The sequence below is a fragment of the Equus caballus genome, chromosome 2, assembly GCF_041296265.1.
Source record: "Equus caballus isolate H_3958 breed thoroughbred chromosome 2, TB-T2T, whole genome shotgun sequence".
NCBI classification, from domain to species: domain Eukaryota; kingdom Metazoa; phylum Chordata; class Mammalia; order Perissodactyla; family Equidae; genus Equus; species Equus caballus.
Window position 1 is genome coordinate 120,721,816 of NC_091685.1, and position 6,000 is coordinate 120,727,815.

The window sequence follows — 6,000 nt, forward strand, 5'->3', positions numbered from 1 at the left end:
ACAAATATTTTGAAATATGTTAGAAAATCCCTCAAGATTTGAGGAAAAAAAAGTGCATTAAGTTTATGAATAAATTTGAAGGAGAATACCTGTTTCCAGACTAAATATTGACCTTAATGACAAGGCAACTCATAACTTACTTATTTTTGTTTGTTAGTACTTTTGTGATTTTGATGTGAAATTTTAAATCCTTTGGAAAGCCAAAGAAATTTTATTTTCTCTTCCATTTTGTTTTCTTGTTTATTGCCCAAATCAAAGAATTTATAAGTTTAGGCAGAATTGCTTTCTCCTTATTTAATATGTCCCTCTGTTTTCCACCAAAAAATTATATTGTTTTTCATGCATTTAATAATTTTACATTTTAATAAAGATTTTACCATTTTTTTCCAAGTATTACAATGATAATTTATTTTAAGAGTTACCTGTGGATTTTTCCTTATAAGTGGATATTGCTATCACTTATTTATTCACTCAAATTGCTATTAGAAACCTAGTATGTCTCAGGCACAATGTTTTTTCGAAGGTAAAAAAGTGAATAATTATAATATCAAACATTAGTTGAGTTCATAATGTGTGCCAGGCATTGTTCTAAGAGCTCCCCTTAATTAATCCATTAATAGCCCAGTTATCTAAGTACAGATTATTATTAGCCCCAGTTTACAGGTGAGTTATCTCTTTACTTGCCTATGTTCATATGGCTAGTAAGTGGTATAGCTGTAGGATTTTATTAACCCAAGCTTTGTGATGCCAGAGCCCCTACTCTTAGCCTCCATGCTGCCTCTGCTGTCTGGAGCTTCACGATTCAGTATAAAGGACTAAAATGCAAAGCTACAATTCCACCTGCATGATAAGTACCAGCTACGACAGACTCATGATAGACATGGAAAGGAAGTGCTTAACTACTGAGAAAGTCAGGAATGACTTGATGGATGAAGTAAATATGAACTGAGTTTTAAAGGATGGGTAGAAGTTCTCTAGGAGCATAAGGGAAAATAGAACGTTTAGGCAGAGCAAACAACATAAGGAAAGGTAGGAGGTAAGAAAGAGCTCAGCTTATTTGGGGATGACTAGAGCACAGATCGCATGCAGGAGAGCAGCAGGAGGTGGAACTGGAAACCTGGATGGCACAGTTGCACCACCACCCTTGAGCGTTTTAGGAATCTTGGTTGGATGTGAGGAAGGTCTGAATTCATATTCATTTTGTCACCCTGTTGAAGAATGTCCTATATAGTAGTTACCATTACTTAACTACTACATATTATTTCTCTAGAAATAATTACATTGTGTTTATGGTGAAGCAGTGGCAATGTGGTCGATTGGAGAAAAGAATGAATACTATTTCTATAAATTCTTCATCTTGACTCTACAGTTGTCAAGATAGTCAAAATAACAACACTGCTTACCAAGTACATCCACACATACCCTATAATTTCATTATCACCACAATCCTGAGAGCGAGGACCCACTTACAGTTATCTCCATTTTACCAAGAAAGAAACTGTAGCTTGAAAATGGTGACAGACTTACTCAAAACTAGAAAGTTACCTAAATTACACTAGAACTCATGTCATCCTGTAAATTATATTAGCAGCCTACATGCCAAATAGCGATAATTCTTACAGTGATGTTGTGGAACATAAGGAGTAAAGAAAATATAGCTTATGTTAGCTGGCCCGCATTTCTACTCAGGATTCAGCAGGACAGTGAATTCGGATGCTATAAACACGCTAGGAAAAACTGATACTGCATGAAAGGTCTTAAAATCATTTGTTACCATTTTGTTGCATTGAAGTGTCAGGGCTTTTAACTAATACATCTCTCATTTCCAAAAAATTTTGCATTCTACCTTCCGATCCATATAGGAAATTATAGATTTCATCTAAATAAAACAATACTGAACCTCCAGCTAGGTTTATTCTGTGGCACGGTAGATACAGAAAGAAACCTTCGTTGACATTTTTAGCAATTCCTCTCCAAAACTGACCATTTAAATACTCTCCAATTTTCCCCTGCTTTTCAGAAATACCTCTAGCATCTTACATATCTGATTAAGATAAACATTTGAAATACTTTCTAAAATATTTTACAAGTAAATCACTTTATGCGTACGTGAAGATTTGAGAGAAATTTTTTTTCTTTTTTTAAGTTTAGATAAATTTGCTGGATACTTCCTAAGTTATTTCTAGGTGTTTAAATCTTACCCAGTGAAAAAGTCTACAGTCTACTATAATTCTCTTGGGGAAAAGAGAGAAGTTAATGCGTTGTTTACTGAAAGTTTTCGTCTATTCATCTGGGCCTCCACCACTCTGTAAGGTAACGGAAGTGTTGCTATTTTGCAGATAGTGGGAGTGGAAGATGAGTGGGGGAGGGGAGAAGCTAAAAGTCAGGCTATGGACGGATCAACAATACAACATACACGAACGCTCATATAGCCCTTACTGTGAACCACGTTTTGTTCTGAGTGCTTTACTTAGAACAGAATATTTAATCCTTATAATAACCGAATGAGGTGTTTATTCTCGTTTTACATGTTAGGAGATAGAGGCAGAGGCGTGAAGTAACTTGCCAAGGTCTTTACCAGCTAAATCGTGGTGGAGCTATGGTACCAACTCTCAAACCATGCTCTCTCTGCCTTCAGATCAGTAATATGAATAACGTGGATAATGCTAATTTGTAAAATTTTTAGGACACCTTTTGAGGCTACGTAATTGACTAAAAATTTCTGCTTATGGAGACTACAAAGATTAACTCATAACTAGAGCCAAATAATAATGTTTGGACCACCTAAAGAAAAGCCTCCTATTGGATGGACATGATGTTCTAACCAGTCACCTAATTCCTAACCAAAGAAAATTGTCCATTGCAAAATTGGATAAGAAGTCAAAGTTGCCCTATTGCTGAAAGGAATTATGACAAACAAAAGGATTTTATTTAAATTACTTGTGGTGAGGTAGCTTTTCTAGGCAGGACATAGGGTATTCAAAATTAATTTTGTGTGATGGTTTAATTACTAATGAATTTGCTCTTTTGGAAGTCTAGTGACAAAGATCACATCTATCTAATTTCACTGGGGGTATTAGTCATTGAATTAGTTAATTAAGAATATTACAAAATCAATTTAAATTTTATTATTAATCTCAGTGCGCAAATACTTATTACTTTTATCAGCTCTTCTCCTCTCTTCAAAAATGTTTTTGGGTAAGAAAAAAACAAATTTAGGGATATATTTATATTCTGATTCTTACACTGAATTTTATAATAAGTCACTTATCATTTCTCTGAGGATCAGTGTCCTCATAATTGTCCCCATGCTAACTACCTAATAGAATTGTTGTGGGGATCAATTGAGATAACATACAAAACGGTTTTCTTAAAATTAAGTAATGTAAGTACTAAATGCTGTAATTATTATTAGAGATGAGGTGAATTTTTTTCTCACATACATGAGAGTATATAAAAATTGATTTTTTACGTTTTCGGTTACAAAGATTCCTAGGAGTAAATGTCAAGCTTACTAAGGAAAGGTACTTTTCACATGTTCCTTCAGTTCTAGAATTATCTTCATTTCTCTAACAAACTGGAATACAAAACCTTCCAATTTGTTACCTCACAGACAAGAAGGGATGATAGCTGTTAGGCAACTGCAAATGTTTTCTGATTTCTTCGTCTAAAGGTGTGTTGGATCTTTGTCGTAGAAGTGGTGTTTTAGTGAAGATTCATGAACACATGGAAAGATGTGTATTCTTATTGAACGCCAACTTTTTTTTTCCCTTTACATATGATAAGGCCAAATTTTGTGCCACCGTTGCCACTGGTCCTATTTGCAAAAAGAAGAAAAGGGCATGGATAGCTGCCTAAATCAAAATGAATCACTACTTCAGTGAAATTGTTCTCAGTGGACTCTCAGGGAGCCTCACAACACTGAGGTGCCTTTAGAAAATTCACGCTATAAATGTAAGAATTCACAGGAAGTTAATAATAGTAAGAGTTAATTTGAGGAAATGGGTTTTATCTTAGGTAAAACATTTTATCTTTACCTTATATTTTTGTTTTCTTTTATCAGAAGGATATAAATATAAGGGCTATTCTACCTGTCTTTCAGACTAAAACAGGTACTTATTTGCCCCAAATGTATTTACACCAGATACCTCCCTTGCAATGAAAACTAAGATGAAATTAGAAAATTAGGTTCTATGAACTCTTGATGAGAGAAAACAAATAAACTAGGTTTTCAAGCATGAGAGAATAATCATTTGTGATATGTCGCTAAATGTTAAAATTTCCAATAAGGTGAAACTATTTTATGAAAACAAATTTCTGAAGTTACACCTTACCAGTCTTATCCATTCAGGTTGCACTTCTCTTGATACAAGATCAAACTCGTATTACTTAGAATTCTCCAGAGAAATAGAACCAACAGGAGATAGATGTAGACACAGATATAGAAATAGACATAGATACACACATATGTATACATATACACACACTCATATATATAAATAGAGATTTATTGTAAGGAATTGGCTCATGCAGTTATGGAGGCTGAGAAATCCCAAGATTTGCAGCTGGCAAGCTGGGAGTCAGGAGAGCCAATAGTATAGTATAGAAAAGCCTAGAACCAGAAGAGCCAATGCTGTAAGTTCCAGTTTCAGTCTAAGTTTGAAGGCAGGAGAAGACTGAAGCCCCCACTCAAAGACAGACAGAGAGGGTGAATTCTTTCGTACTCAGCCTTTTTGTTGTGTTCAGGCCCTCAACAGATTGGATGAGACCCACCCACATTGGGGAGGGCAATTTGCTTTACTCAGTCTACTAATTTAAAGTTAATTTCATCCAGAAACACCTTCACAGACATACCCAGAACAATGTTCTACCAAATACCTGGGCACCCACGGCCAGTCAAGTTGATACATAAAATTATGCTTATGAAGGGGCTGGCCCCGTGGCCGAGTGGTTAAGTTCGCGCGCTCCGCTGCAGGCGGCCCAGTGTTTAGTTGGTTCGAATCCTGGGCGCCGACATGGCACTGCTCATCAGACCACACTGAGGCAGCGTCCCCCATGCCACAACTAGAAGGACCCACAACGAAGAATATACAACTATGTAAGGGGGGCTTTGGGGAGAAAAAGGAAAAAATAAAATCTTTAAAAAAAAAAAAATTATGCTTATGAACACAAAGCTTATGCTTACGAGGAAATGTGCATCTAATGACACACAGCTAAATGCACATCACATTTACTCTTTTAGTTTGTGTAGTGGTACTTGGAGAGAGTAAAAGGACCTTCAGTATGTCAGCTAGGTCTTTGCTTTTAAGACCATTGAGGTGGTGTTTTAGCCAGAGAGGAATGAGCCATCTGTAAATAAACTCTGGTCAAAATTGGGGTGTTTGGTGCCACTGGTCATGTTTGCAAATCATTTGTGGAGGTAAAAAAAAATCACTGAACCACATTTACTCACCGTATACTGACCAAAATAACTATTTGGGGTTCTATAAGAAAGCACAAAACTTTAAATTTATTACTCATTTCTTAACTTGAATAAAAAAATACTTTCTCAGCGCCTACCACATGATAAGCACTATATGAAGAGCTAAAGATTAAAAAGTGTGATAGCCAGTAAGGTGTGGAGAGTAGAATCTTAAGAAACTGAAGCTTTGAATTGTGGAGAAGTTGAGATGGAAAAATGGTGGAAAAAAGAGGGTCTGATCATTATTGACTTGTTTTTTCCCTATTTTTATATGAAAATTTACAAATAAAGAGCAAAGGTGAAAGAAGGTGGACACCCATCCCTTATCACCTAGATTCTGTTGTCACAATTTAGTAATCTCAGGAATCTTGGTCTTTTTTCTTTTTGATACTGGGTCACATTTTTCTGTTTCAAAGGTTGAGTAATTTGGGGTTGTGTCCCAGACATTGTGAATGTTATGTTGTAAATCCATGGATTTTATTGTATTCCTTCAAGAAGTATTGATGTTTTTATCTCAGCAAGCAAGTTATTTGGTTGGA